The sequence below is a fragment of the Macrobrachium rosenbergii genome, chromosome 31 (genome assembly GCF_040412425.1).
Source record: "Macrobrachium rosenbergii isolate ZJJX-2024 chromosome 31, ASM4041242v1, whole genome shotgun sequence".
Classification (NCBI taxonomy): domain Eukaryota; kingdom Metazoa; phylum Arthropoda; class Malacostraca; order Decapoda; family Palaemonidae; genus Macrobrachium; species Macrobrachium rosenbergii.
The window spans coordinates 26,046,380-26,061,545 of record NC_089771.1 but is presented as its reverse complement, the minus strand read 5'-3'; positions in this window follow the sequence as shown (position 1 = coordinate 26,061,545).

Sequence of the window (15,166 nt, the reverse complement as noted above, 5' to 3'; positions counted from 1 at the left end):
AAAATAGATCTATCTTTTGGTGGTCTCGGTATAATGCTGTATGAGCCGCGACCCATGAAACTAACCACGGCCCGCTGGTGGCTACCCTATATTGTTGCCAGCAGCTCGATTATGGCTAACTTTAACCTTCAATAAAAAGTAAAAACTACTGAGGCTAGAGGGCTGCAATTTGGTATGTTTGATGACTTGAGGTGGATGATCAACATACCAATTTGCAGCCCTCTAACCTCAGTAGTTTTTAAGATATGAGGGCGGACAGAAAAAGTGCGGACGAACAGACAAAGCCGGCACAATACTGTAGTTTTCTTTTCAGAAAACTAAAAGGTAGTAACTTGGTGAATATGGATAAGTTGTGTAGAAATGTGGGTAGAAAAGAAATTATTGATCCAAAGGTCAAAATGAAAAGACATTTTTAAATCAGTGGTAGACCCAAAATGAGAATATACAAGAAGGAAATAAAGTATAATATAAATTGGAAACTACAAAGGACAGCATTGAAGATTATGATGTTGAAGGAATCTTTTTATGTCAGATTATTTTTCATTTTACCTAGACGGAATTAAATAGTGCTGATCGACTCACAACAAAAATTATGGCTGTTTTCCCAGCTTAGTAAGATGCAGAGGGCAAGAAAGTTACTGTGTTCATTTAACCGTAGGAATGCTCAGAAATTTATGTTAGACCCAAAGCCATTCTCTCAGCATTCAAGATATTAAGACATTGGCCAAAGTTCAAAATACGTCAAATGGAAAAATCTCTACGCCCAGTAGGTTATCCGTATGCTTGTGTGTGTATATGTGTACATACCCTGAAAATATTTTTATTTGAGATGTGAGAAACGCTTGTTTTTTTTTACAGCTTGTAAGGGATGAAGTGATCAGCATTTTTTTTTTATTTTTTTTTTTTTGCTCTGGTATTTCGTTAATGTTTGTTTCAAATTGAGATCACAGTACACAATCCCATTTGTCTCTTCACCGGCCACCGTAGAAAACTGGGTTTACACTGTACCATATAGGCCTAATTGTCATCCTGTATCCATGAAACGAACAAAATTTTTGTACCGTAATTAAAATAGTTTACACAATGAAAGTGCATGATTATGTTGGTGTGTTTACTTTTTTTTTTATAAGTAAAAAATACTTCAGTTAGTGTAATTTACTTTCTTTTATCCTTCCAGGTACGTATATTGGAACTCCGTGTTTACACTCCGGGCACTTATTCTAGTGAATTTTAGGTAAGTTTATTATGTAGCTACAAGACACGGAAGTCATTTGGAAAACTGCAAACATAGAAGTAGAATCTCAGTTTAAATGGAGTAACGCTATTAGTAAATTATTCAAGATTTATATACTATAGTAACTCATTTGAGACTATACTTTAGTCTTATGAGACACCCATAAACAGGCTTATTGCAGTTTTAAAAATATTTTCAGAGACTGAGATTCCGTAAATAGTTAATGTAAAAGCAGAATGCATAGGAGTCATTAATTAGTCGTGTGAAAAATGAATGACGTTGTAAAATATAAAAGTATGCAAAAGAGTAATTCGTCAGGTTAAAAAGATTTAAAAAGTTTCAGGGTTGAAAAGTAAACATTTAGCATCATTACTTAATTGAAAAAAGCGAAAAGTATATGCGCTTATAAAAGTAAATTCTCATGCGCAAGAAAATGACCTAAAGTCAAAAGAAAAGAAAAATAATATTTGTTTAAGTGTGCCACCGTCATGAAAGAGAAAGACTTTTTTTTTTTTTAGGAAGAAAACAGTAACTAAGGCTCACAACGAAGATTCGTGTCTCGGTGTTTGATTTCCATTAAGGAGGAGGTATGTCCCCCCCTCCCTCTCTCTCTCTCTCTCTCTCTCTCTCTCTCTCTCTCTCTCTCTCTCTCTCTCTCTCCTTAATTCTTCTCTCCTTTTTCCCCATTCACATTGCTTGAAGTGGATGTCGGTTATCGTTGCTCAAAAATCGCGTCACTGAAATATTTTTGCTTTTCTCTTTTATATCTTTATCCTTTTTCATATATTCTCCGTCCTTTCGTTTGTTTTTCGTTTGCTGTGCTCGTGTCTTTCCCCTCTTTGTCTTTTATTCTTGTGTTTGTTTTTCGTTAACCCTCTCGTAGTTTTTTTTTTAAGTGAATAATTCCATCGTTCGCTCGAGTGTTTTCCTATATCTTTTCCGGAGCTGTTGATGGCATTAATTGTATCGTTTTAATTGTTAAGGACCATTTTACGAAAAGCATTGTTGTCAGGTTTAGTTTAGTATTATTACATTCGTCATTAAATACTAATTTTTTTTATAAATCGATTAATGCGAACGAGAATTATTCCTGATTAATAAAAGAAAATCAGGTAATTTAAATTGAGAAATTGATTGCTATAAAGACTTCTAAAGGAATAACTTTTATTAGCGAGAGGCTCGCTGGAGTGATTCATTATGCGAGTAAATATAATTTATTCTCTCTCTCTCTCTCTCTCTCTCTCTCTCTCTCTCTCTCTCTCTCTCTCTCTCAAGAGGGGAAGATAACGGACAAGCGGACGGAGCTAATCAACACGAGGATGCATTTACTCGCTTGTCATGAGAGGAAAGTGCTCTCTCTCTCTCTCTCTCTCTCTCTCTCTCTCTCTCTCTCTCTCTTTTCTCTCTCTCTGCTTTGTCGGGAACTAATTAATGCAAATTATATGCGAGGGACGGAACTGGGTTAGGACCGGTTTTCGTTCCTTCCATTAAGGTAGCTCGAGATATTGTCATCCTTACGGTTCTTGGGTCGTACTTTGAGATTAGAGTGCTAGGCCGATGCTCTTCCATATCCTTGGCAACATCCTCTATATTCGACTGACTATCAAGTGCGTAATTCGGTACTTAGATCCGTAGGGGAACTTTGGGTTTTTGGTAGAAGTTGGCCATATAGCTCCGTCCTCTTTTTGGGTTTTAAATTTGGGTCCTCACTGTTAGGGTTACAAAGCTACTGGCCTCACTTAAGATTCATATGAAGTATTAAGCCATTTCACCTGTAAGGCGGCGGGACGGGGGCGCGGATGGTCCAGAGATAAGCATGCTATATTATGGGTGATCTACCTGTGCAGAAAACTTCCACAAGAACATTAGCTATATCTTCTAAGTTGTTTTCACATTCAAAGTGATGATAGACATAATTCTCTAGCCAACTTCCCTCTTTATAGGTACATTTTTGGCAATTTTGGATAACTAGCAAAGTTATATAATATGTTTTGTGGGTCATGATGTCGTTACTGCATTATAAAACGTGTGGATGTTGAATGCAAACGAAAGAAAAAAACATTGACGCTATTAATATTAACTTTTTGCAGCTTTTGCAACGTGAGAAGAGTTGATAGGGAGAGAAATATGGAGATTTACATAAGCTGTAAAAGTCTAGCATAGTTGAAAGGGTAGATCATATTATTTTGAGATGGTTCGATCATGTGAAAAGAATGGACGACGATAGGTTTCTGAAAAGACTGTGTAATTCCGAAAACTCTGTAGGTGTATGAAGCTACTAATATTTTTACCAAAGTTTACTGTTCAGTTGGGGAGGGCTCATTCACAGCTCAACAGTAGATTACGAATAGAGCAGTGACCATTCTTTTGTTTTTCTCTGGAGCCAAACATTGAGAAAAGGCTTATGTTGAGAAGATATGAGATAAAATGGTATTTTTAACTTGCATAAGATAAGACTAGGAGTAATGTTGAATAAAGAATGAAATATGCCATTTTAGTCGTATTTTTATTTTTCTGTCATATACATCATTAGGGCTGTTGCTTGTGGAAACTGGGTCGATGCAATTTGTCCTTGTTCTTCTTGATGAGTTGCTTTTTTTTTTTTTTTCGTCTGCCTGCCCTAGAATGCGTTAAAGGGTTTCCGCCTATATGGGGTAAAACTTCAGTTGCTTTTTTCTCATATTTTTGCACGATTTTTTGTATTGCAATGTATCAGTTAACTGTTAGAGTATTGCCATTTATTTGATAAATCATGGGAAGTAGTATGTATTATTATCCAAATGTTTTACTTGTAACTTATTTTTAAGTGCTGGAGGAAGGTAGATAACTGGTCTAAGACGTTACTGTGTAGTGGTGTTATAGATTGAATTGTTAATAAGTAATTTGTTTGTTTGTTGGAATGTTGAGATTCGTTGAAGACCAAATCAGGAACCTTTTATTATCGAGATCGTTAACTGTAAAAAAAAAGGGATGTTATTGATACCAGTCATTTTGAATGAGAAGCAGGCTAGGCCTAGGTAATTTTGCCTTCAGTTTTAAGCAATTGTCATTTCACAGCCTGCGTATGCATCCACCCATTTTGAATAAGAAGCAAGCTAGGCCTAGATGTTTTTGTCTTATAAGCAGTTGTCATTTCACATCGGTTGTATCCATCCAGTCATTTTGAATGAGAAGAAAGCTAGGCTTAATTTTTTGTCTTATTTTTCAAGCAATTTTCATTTCACAGCCTCTGTATCCGTCCACTCATTTTTGTAGCAAGCTAGGCCTAGGTATTTTGAAGCAGGCTAGGGCTTGGTATTTTTGAAGCTGGCTAGACCTAGGTATTTTGAAGCAGGCTAGGCCTAGGTATTTTTGAAGCAGGCTAGACCTAGGTATTTTGAAGCAGGCTAGGCCTAGGTATTTTTGAAGCAGGCTAGGCCTAGGTATTTTTTGAAGCAGGCTAGGCCTAGGTATTTTTGAAACAGGCTAGGCCTAGGTATTTTTTGAAGCAGGCTAGGCCTAGGTATTTTTTGAAGCAGGCTAGGCCTAGGTATTTTTTTAAGCAGGCTAGGCCTAGGTATTTTTTGAAGCATGCTAGGCCTAGGTATTTTTGCCTTATTAGCAGTTGTCATTGCACAGCCTGTATATACATTGATCAGGTTACCAACAAGGCCTTTGTTCGTCCTCATAACGCGAAGAAGCCTCTTGACGTAATCCGAAGTCACCGGGGTGTGAGGTATTACGCGCTCGTCCAAATTGGATTATGGAGAATAATCTTTGTAAATAAGATCACCGCCTTTCCCAACCGTCGTGTTTTCATCGTCATTTGTACCTTCGTCCGATACCGGTTTAAAAGTATTATTACTTTATCCGTTGCGAGTACATGTTTTGTCTTTTTGGAAAGCCGTCGTACTGTGTATTTTACGTAGTGTCAGTTGTTTCAGTCCATTTTTTTTTAGGTTGTTTAGTTTATTCTTTGTGGTTATGGTTTGCCAAGGGAAAGCCTTACGAGTAGTTAGTAACGCTGAATGGGAAGACTCTTTGCGGGGTTGCTTTGTTTAAAAAATTAACTTTTACTTATATTTTGCACAGTATGATTATTATATATATATATATATATATATATATATATATATATATATATATATATATATATATATTTAGCAAGGCATATTGTTAGCATTTTCCAGTGTTCATTATATCATTTGTCGTAGGATTTGATTTTTTCCCTTTGTAAAAATGGTCTCTGCGCATCTCTTTATCTCTTTATCATCGTTAAAATATTGTTCAGCGTTATTAAACTGCCGTGCATTTCTAACTCAAGTGTCATCTTAAACTGATCCATCTTAAACTTGTTAAAGAATTTATTAAATGATGGGAATTTCATTTCCCATCGTCGGTATATCATATTTTTATTGAGTTTTTTTTTCCATATTGGCTTGTGTAATCTCTCTCTCTCTCTCTCTCTCTCTCTCTCTCTCTCTCTCTCTCTCTCTCTCTCTCTCTCTCTCTCTCCTTAGTTTATCGATCTTTAAAAGCCTGTAAATCACGCTGAATTAAAGTCTGACCTTGAGTTGAGTTCCATTTCGTTTATAGTATATATTTTTTATTTATAAACAACTTTGTTTCTTTTAGATGCAAATTACGTGAGATTTAGAATAATGTAGGTATATCTTGGCTTTAGATCTATATAGCTGGAGCCATATATAGTCTATATGGAATACAAATAGCGTCAAGTCCACTTGGTATTCAAAAATGGTTTACTTGCTGTTAAAAAATGGTTTACTTGCTGTTCAAGATTGGTTTACTTGGTATTCAAAAATGGTTTTACTTGCTATTCAAAAATGGTTTACTTGCTGTTCAAAAGTGGTTTACTTGGTATTCAAAAGTGGTTTACTTACTGTTAAAAAGGGTTTACTTGCTATTCAAAAATGGTTTACTTGGTGTTAAAAAATGGTTTACTTGCTATTCAAAAGTGGTTTACTTGTTGTTCAGAAATGGTTTACTTGCTATTAAAAAATGGTTTACTTGCTATTAAAAAATGGTTTACTTGCTATTAAAAAATGGTTTACTTGCTATTCAAAAATGGTGTATCTCACTCGTTAAACAAAAGATTTCTATTCATGTGAAAAGCTTAAATTGCATTCATTTGTCCTGACGGGAATTTTTTCTTGATTTTGTTTATATATTTTATATTTATTGTATATTGATCATATTTTATTTTGTAACAAAATGACATCGTATCTGTGGATACTATGAATATATTATGGCCAACGGCAAATAAGCTTATACACAGTACCGTCATTTTATTAAAATAAGTTTCGTGGAGGCGTTTGGTAACGTTTCAAAAATCATGAATGCTGTTTAAAATTACTTTAACCAGCGGGCCATTAACTACGAGCTGAGAGGACCGTTAATTCGGGATTACGGTTCTCGGCGCTCTGGGATTAAATTCAGAAATTTTTAAGGTGGGCAGTTTTCATCACTTTTTTTTCCTTTTTATGCTTCTTAATGCTGCAGTTCTCACCCCCGCCTTTGTGTTTCCAGAATATTAGGTTTGCCCTGATGAGATGGTGATTTTGCCATTCCTTGGGAGTGATGATATTATTATTATTATTATTATTATTATTATTATTATTATTATTATTATTATTATTATTACGGTACTTTGTCTTATTTAAATCGTAGTTCTCAGGATTACAGTGAATTCCCCCCGTAGCTTGCATAGTGCCGTCAGTGCTTCTCACGTGGTGCACTGTAGGCACTACTTACTTTACCTCCATACCTGTTTTCTCTCTTCAGTCTTGCTGTCCAACACCACTAACTATTACTTCTGTATCTTGACCTTTTCTGTCAGTTCTGGATTTGTGTTTTGTCGTCACCGTCTGGTCATTATTGAAAGTTCCCCGTGGGGGGGGGGGGTTAGTGCCGTCAGTGCACCTCATGGTGCACTGTAGGCATTACTTAAGGTCCTTTGCAGCGTCCCTTCGGCTCCTAGCTGCAACACCTTTCATTCCTTTGATTGTACCTCCGTTCATATTCTCTTTCTCCCATCTAACTTTCCACCCTCTCCTATTAATTGATTCATCGTGCAACTGTGAGGTTTTCCTCCTGTTACACCTTTCAAACCTTCTTATCTCACAATTCCCGTTTCAGAGCTGAATGACCTCAGTGGTCACAGCGCTTGGCCTGTGGCCCTAAATTCTACATTCTATTCTATTCTTCTGTCATTGAAGGTCACATCATCTACCTGCCCAGGAAGTAAGCGCAAAAGTCTTAAGCGGTGCAAAATGCATCTCTGGGTCTAATTTTGGAAGTCGGAGTTGCTAGATTAATCAACTCGACGTGGTTATAAATTCAGGCGGGTGGAAGGCTTCCTTGTGAGATATTTAACGACTGCATTACCGCGGGTCGTTGTGCATGATTCATCGACTCTTTCCAAAGCTTACGGCTCATTTCGTTGTGATTTTCAGTTTCGAGAGAGTTTTGCGTACGTAGGTTATGCCCCTGTACTGTCCTAAAATGGAAAACTGCGGTATCTGCAAAATTTTCGGAAATGAGATAGGCCTATGCCACCTGTTGGGTTCGTGAAACACTAATACACAAGTTACTGCAGTTTCAGAATGATTCTTCGATGCTTCCCACGAGTATTTAGGGGGTCCCATTTGCAGTATCTGCAAAACCAGTAGTAAGGCAAGGGAGTATCTACCATTTTTCTCAGTTTTATATTTTTGCAGATACTGCAGTCTTCCATTTTAGGGCGGTATAACTGTTATGAGACGGTTATGCGGCGTAACTTTGTTTAATATCCTAGGTAAAGGCGTATGACAGGATTTTGATTTGTGATGGTATGACCGATGACGGAAGGTTTGATAGGGGAAGAGCCGTGTGGGCTTAGAGAGGGAAGAGGGTGTGTGGATTAAGCCTTTGTTTAGAAACAGTTATGTGAGATTTTGTAAGTAAAGAAAAAAAAAAGCTGTGTTAGGCACACAGTGACTTAATGGAAGCTGTTGATAAACTGGATAAGAGAGAATGTTATTATATATATATATATATATATATATATATATATATATATATATATGCATATATGTATATATATATTATATATATGTGTATATATACATATATATATGTATATATATGCAGTATATATCATAAATTTGTCACGGTCTTTTTCTTCCTGTATTGTTTCGTAATAGGAATGTCTCCAGTAACTTCACGTGACATTTCAAGTACCCATGAAAGTGAGATGCGTGACACCTGAATACCCCCATGACTTGTTTACGTCTTGGATTTATTGGACACCTTGGCATTGTGCCCCTTAATGAGAGAGAGAGAGCGGAACATCAACAAAATGCTTCTCTGGTTTTTAAAGGCCACCGCCCAATCGCTTCCTCCCGGTTCCAGTAGCATTACGCCCCCTCCCCCCACCGGCAGCAATACTGTCTCCCTCCCTCCCCTCCTCCTCCACCAAAATCTCCACCATTTCCTCCTCCTTCTCCTCCTCCTCCTCCTCAGGCATTCGCTCTCCTCCCCTCTTCGTCAAACCGTTTTAGCAAGTGGAGCAAAGCTCCCGAAAGCCCCGGGCAGGCCAGGCTAGGCAGCGAGTGGCTCTCTCTCCCTCTCTCTCAGTAACCACTTGCTGCTGGTCGAGTAAGGATGTACGTTCATCTCGTCCGCCTGTCTTGTATTGTGAAGTGAACGGCGTGATTCACGTTCATGAATCTTACGTTCTTTTTCGTTTCTCATCCTTCGAAGATAATGATGCACGCTCCCGTGGGGGTGATTTGGCTTTTCATAAACCTCGTTTCTTGATAATATGTATTTTAGATTTTTTTTTTTTTTTAGGTCTAAATGTAACCTGAGGCAGTGGTGTTGAATTTTGCACGAATGGTGGAAAAAGATATAAGCGATGTTTTACAGTGAATTACGTATCAGTGGAATCTTTTACTCGTAAAAGATTGTTTTGATTAAAAGCAGTGTTGAAAATAATTAATCACAATTATTTGCAATGAAAAGAAAGAAGAAATTTCACGGGAGAAACTTGTTTATAATTTAAAGATACATTCGAATTAAAATCTGGCAACACTTGGCAGTTCGGTGATGTTTTACAATTTTAAACAAAGGAAAACAAAATAGCTTTGTGTATAGATGAAAATATACCAACAAAATTTATGTATAAAATACATTCTGAAATCGTCCAGTATTGGCCAAGAATGTATTTATTAGGAAACCTACGACTGATAGATTAAATAGAGATTAGTTAAATTATGTTTGCTGAAGAGTCGACCTATGGAGTTGTATGGGGATATCACGTCATCCAGTTTAGACAACCTCAGCCCTGTGGTAAAATGCCCGTTGTACTGGTCGTGTTTTGAATCTGTCACTGAGGACATACGTAAGTAGGAAAAGACATAGAAAAGAAAAAAAGAAATGCACAGCAAGATCGACAAGTGGAAAACCGTATGCACTGTAGTATGGTATCACATTTTGTCACAGTTCTTACCTTCACGGTATATTTAAATAAATACGTTAAGCAGCACAGAGGCGCACACGATCAAATAATTGTTTAGATTTAATTTTACGTAGCTGATTTTACTTACTTAAGGCTGTTTGATTTGTAGCCTGAGGATTGTGGGCTGGGTAGCTCAGAACCAGTTGCTCAGCCGAATAAAGGAAGGAACCAGTCGTGAAATTGGGGTAGACTTACTCGATATCTTAATATCTTGAGTCAGATGACAAGTGATAGGTGAAGATTTTATGAAATCTCTCTCTCTCTCTCTCTCTCTCTCTCTCTCTCTCTCTCTCTCTCTCTCTCTCTCTCTCTCATGTATTTGTAATAATGTCAAGTGACAACTAAAAGATGAAGAATTTATTAAAACTCTCTCTCTCTCTCTCTCTCTCTCTCTCTCTCTCTCTCTCTCTCTCTCTCTCTCTCTCTCTCTCTCTCTCTCTCTCTCTCATGTATTTGTAATAATGTCAAGTGACAACTAAAAGATGAAGAATTTGTTAAACTCTCTCTCTCTCTCTCTCTCTCTCTCTCTCTCTCTCTCTCTCTCTCTCTCTCTCTCTCTCTCTCTCTCTTCGCCAATTTGCGCAACCTGTGCCCTCGCAACAGTAAACCTTATACAGGTGACGAAATACATGACAGCTTTTGTTCTCAGAACTGTCTTGACGTTGAGACAAACAAATATTATTGTGTCTGCAATTGTTCTGTGTTGGCTACCTTCGTTTAGATGTTGTCTCTTCTTTCTGTATTTCCCTTTACCCCCCTCTTACTTATTCCTACCGAACACCATATTCTCTGGAAGCTTGAATTTGAAGTCAGTGGCCCTTGTGGTGGGCTTGTCCGTATGAATAGGATTCATCATCTGAACAACAACAACAACAACAACAATAATAATAATAATAATAATAATAATAATAATAATAATAATAATAATAATAATAATAATATAATAATAATAATGTTGGTCAGACTCTTGCGGTTTGTCGTATTGAATTTAGATGATGCGTTCTGCCACCCTTACCAGAATAGGTTTATTTCGCTTTGTTTTGCGAGGGTCCAGAGGTAGAGTATTTCTTGTGTGCACTTGAGAGAGAGAAAGAGATTACATCCTTGTGGGCAGAGATTTCTCTTGTTTTACGAATATCCTGAGGTAGAATAGTTCTTGTGTGCACTGGAGAGAGAGAGAGCTTACATTCTTGTGGGTAGAGGTTTTGCTTTTATGTTATGGAAAAATACTTGCAAAGTCAGATTTAGTAACTATAAATCAGTCAGTCAATCGAAAAATGCTGTATGGCTGATTTACATAAATCGGCCTGTCACTCAATCAGCATTTCTGATACTCTATGCATTTTTCCCTCTCCTTTGTTTAACAAAAGCTTAGTCCTCAGATTAAACTGGTAACTCACATGAAGGTCTGTGATATTTGAATTTATATTGAACTTCATCGATTTATATAGAGTCAGCCTCCTGTTGTTAAATCCGACCTGGAAAGTATTTTTAAAGGATAACGGATTTAAAGAAATTGTTCATTATTATTTAATTGAATGCACACTTAGGTGATGATGTAATAGATAACGATTGTCATTACATTCGATCGTGTCTCTGTTTCATATTTCGAGAGATCTCAGTGGTGTAAATATAATTCTACTTCATGCTCATCAGTCCAAGTTACTGTTAGCTCCAGTGGTTTTTTTTTTTTTTTAATATTTACTGTTGCACCTAATCTCCGGCAATTCTCTTCTAAAAGTCTGAGCGATGACAGACAGAGCTTAGTCTTCTGATACAAAAGCTAAGGAAAGAAGTCGGTGCTACTCTGGCTTTTTATATACGCGTCACCTCCGGGGTGCTAGTACTAAAGTTGGCGGAAGCTCCATGGGACGGCGTGTTTAGTACTAGCCCCTCGGGGATCAATGTATTATATACACCCATTACTATAGTGTGTGGTCGACAAATTACATTAATAAACGATATCTTTGATCCCCGAGGGGCTACTACTAAACACGGCGTCCCATTGAGCTTCCGCCATGTTTAGTACTATGACCTCGGAGGTGACGCGTAGATAACGAGCCAAAGTAGCACCAAGAAGTCTCGGTACATTTTCCCGTCTACTGTAGGCCTAGTGGTCTTCTTTGCCGTACGAATTGATATGATTGGGTTTTCGAATATGGAATAAAAGCTTATAGGTGCAAGATAAAATTGAATTGATAGCCACTACAAATTTAACTCGCCTTTTGAAGCCGTTGTTCAACAGCATTGATGATAGTCTGGCTGATACTGATACTATGCCAACCCCTTCGTTATACAGAACTCTAATTCAATATTTCGTTCGTAACACCCATGATTTTTCAAGCTGACAATTTAGTTATCCTGCCGATTACTTCCTTCCCCTTTCCGTAACGAAGTTACAGGGGGAGGATGGTCCTTTCCCAACGGGAGTCCTGAAGCATCTCTTCCTGACTGACAGAAGGGGATGTAGGGATTTGGGAAAAGACGGAATATGGTAGAAAGGAATTGAGTCTTGTAAGGTTCTTTGCGCGTCCCTTCTGCTCCTAGCTGCAACCCCTTTTATTCCTTTTACCGTACATCTGTTAATATTCTCTTTCTTCCGTCTTACTTTTCTCAGTCTTCCCAACAGTTGTTTCATAGTATAATTGTTGCCTCTCCGGTTACACTCTTTAAAACCTTTTTATTTCTTAGTTTCCCATTCATGGCTGAATGATCTCAAAGGTCCCATTGCTTGGCTCTTTGCCTAAATTTTATCTTCCATTCCATTCCCTTTGATGTGATATCTCAGAATGGGACAACAGGCTGATATTAACTCTTTCTCCGGGAAGGTAGGCATCTGTTGCAGATGTTCTTACCACGTGTCAGGCGTCTGTACCATTTGACTTGTGTATGAAACTTTTACCTCGTCCTGTTCTTTGGGGAATTAAGTGAGCTACATTTCTACCATTTTATGTATTTAGAGGGCAGTGACTGAGAACCTTATGTCCTCACTTCCAGCTGAGGCTGAGGGGGAAGTGGACCCAACTCTGAGAAATTCAGGAAAAATATAAGAAGGAGGTGAATTTCCAAGACTATTAGATAATTAACGCTTTCTGCGGAGAAATGGGAGTAGTGGCTCTGGAGTGTTGCTTAAAAGACATAATGACCAAAAACTCTTCCCAGCAGTTGTCGTAAAGTACCAAAGAAAAACAAGAGAATGTGTCCACTTTTTACAGTGCCGCCCATTATACCAAGGAGTCTGAGACTAGGCTGGGCTTTAGGGGTTCAGATGTCCCAGAAGAGGCCTGAAGCTTTAAATGTTCGGGATTGGCAACAAGCTTTAAATGTTCTTAATAGACAAGAAAGCTTTCAACGTGTTGAAGAGGCTAGAAGCTTTAAAATGTTCTGGAAGAGGCCATGTTTTAAAATGTTCTGAAGAGACCAGAAGTTTTTAAATGTTCTGAAGAGCACAAGCTTTAAATGTTCTGAAGAGACCAGAAGCTTTAAAATGTTCTAAAGAGGCCATGCTTTAAATGTTCTGAAGAGCTACAAGTTTTAAATGTTCTGAAGAGGCTAGAAGCTTTAATGCCCTTAAGAGACCAGAAATTTAAATGTTCCTGAAGAGGCCACAAGTTTCAAAATGTTCTGAAGAGGCAAGAAGCTTCTTTGTGTCAGATGAGGCAAGCGAGCCCCTTGGTATAAGCCATTTTTGGCCAAGTGATGGTAACCTGTTTGAGGCGACTACAGGCCATTCCAATTAACAGGCTACATATCAGCACAATACGGATATATTGGACAAAAGGCCCCATTGGAAAACCATTTACAGATACTGAGGTTATCTCATCTGTAGGATAACTATGGGCAACTGGGTGACTGTATGTGTGTGTGTGAGAGAGAATGTTCATAATATCGTGTTCATGTAACGCATGAAACCCACTGGTTAGGAAAAGATAGAACGAACTTATTTTGGCAAGTAAAGAAAGCTTTTTTTCATTACCCTCTCCAGAAAACGGAATTGTTTGCACCTGCCGCGAGAAAAGACCTTTGAGTTCCAAGATGAATGGGCAGTAAAACTCGGCATTTCCATTTCTATTGATCTTTCTCTCACTCTTTTTCACTGGGAATGTATGAAATTGGTTTTTTCTCTGTCGCATTGATATAAACGTGGGAATATATTTCATTTGTCCTCTCCACTCTCTCTCTCTCTCTTAACCATTTTTGCTAGGCCTATGCACAAACACTACAGACCCTGTTGCTTTTGTCGCTCTGTCACAAGGCATGGATAGGTTCTCTCTCTCTCTCTCTCTCTCTCTCTCTCTCTCTCTCTCTTCAACGCAGGGGCTGAGTAAGCTAAATCTTTCTGAAGTTAAACGAAAAGGTGTCTAGGTGAAAGCCTCAACTAGTTTACAGTTTTTGTGTTACCAACTTGAAAATAACTTCAACTGACAGTATAGATCCAATCTCCCCACCCCATTGAATTAGTCATGGTATCTTCTTTGCCCTCCTGACGACCCTTCTGTCACGTGCCTCCTAGGGACTTAATTGTAATGTTTGTTTTATATCAAAAAGTAATTTGTACATTGTACTGAGGTTACATTTACCCTCAACTTTCTCTTGCAAACACTCTAAGATTCTACACTAGTTTCTGCAATTTCTTCTCGCCGTATCACCAGCAAACATTCCAATCAGGACACATTTACTTATCCCACAACTTTGCATTTTAGAACAAATCAGTTACTTTCTCGCCTACGTATTGTAACAGTTCTCCCATATCCAGTAATAACTTTAAATTTCTCTCGATAACCTCATTTCTTTAACTTATATTCAAAAATTGTACGCATTGTATTCCTGCTTATTCTATCATAAGCTTTTTAACTTTAATATATGCCACATACATCCTTTTCCCCTTTTATTTAATGTGAAAGAAACAGGGTTATAAAGCTTCAAGTTAATTGTTTCATAAATCTGGTCCACGCTTATGCTCAAATCGCAAACATAGAAAACGGTACTAGGGCGAACTTCATACAAAAAGAATAATTCGTCGTATAATTTATTCTTTCACTGGATCTTGAATTTGAGTACCTTGGAGCGTCTATCAGTAATTGGGCCATTATATTCAGACTGTAATCAAATCAAGATTGCAAATTTAACACAATAAAATACCACTTGAAATGTCATTTTTCACCGTCAAAATCCAAACTATACTTTTCTTGTTAGTCTGTCATCTTGTTTAATTTTTCAATCAACATCGTACTATATATATATATTATATATATATATATATATATATATATTATATATATATATATATATATATATATATGACAAATGAGAGAGATAGAAAGAAATTGATTACTGTTTCACTTACAGCATTCAAGTGCGGAGAGGTTTTACAAGTTAGTTACGTTTTACTGAAAGAGTTATATAATTTCCACTTGAAAAAGCAGAAAAAAATG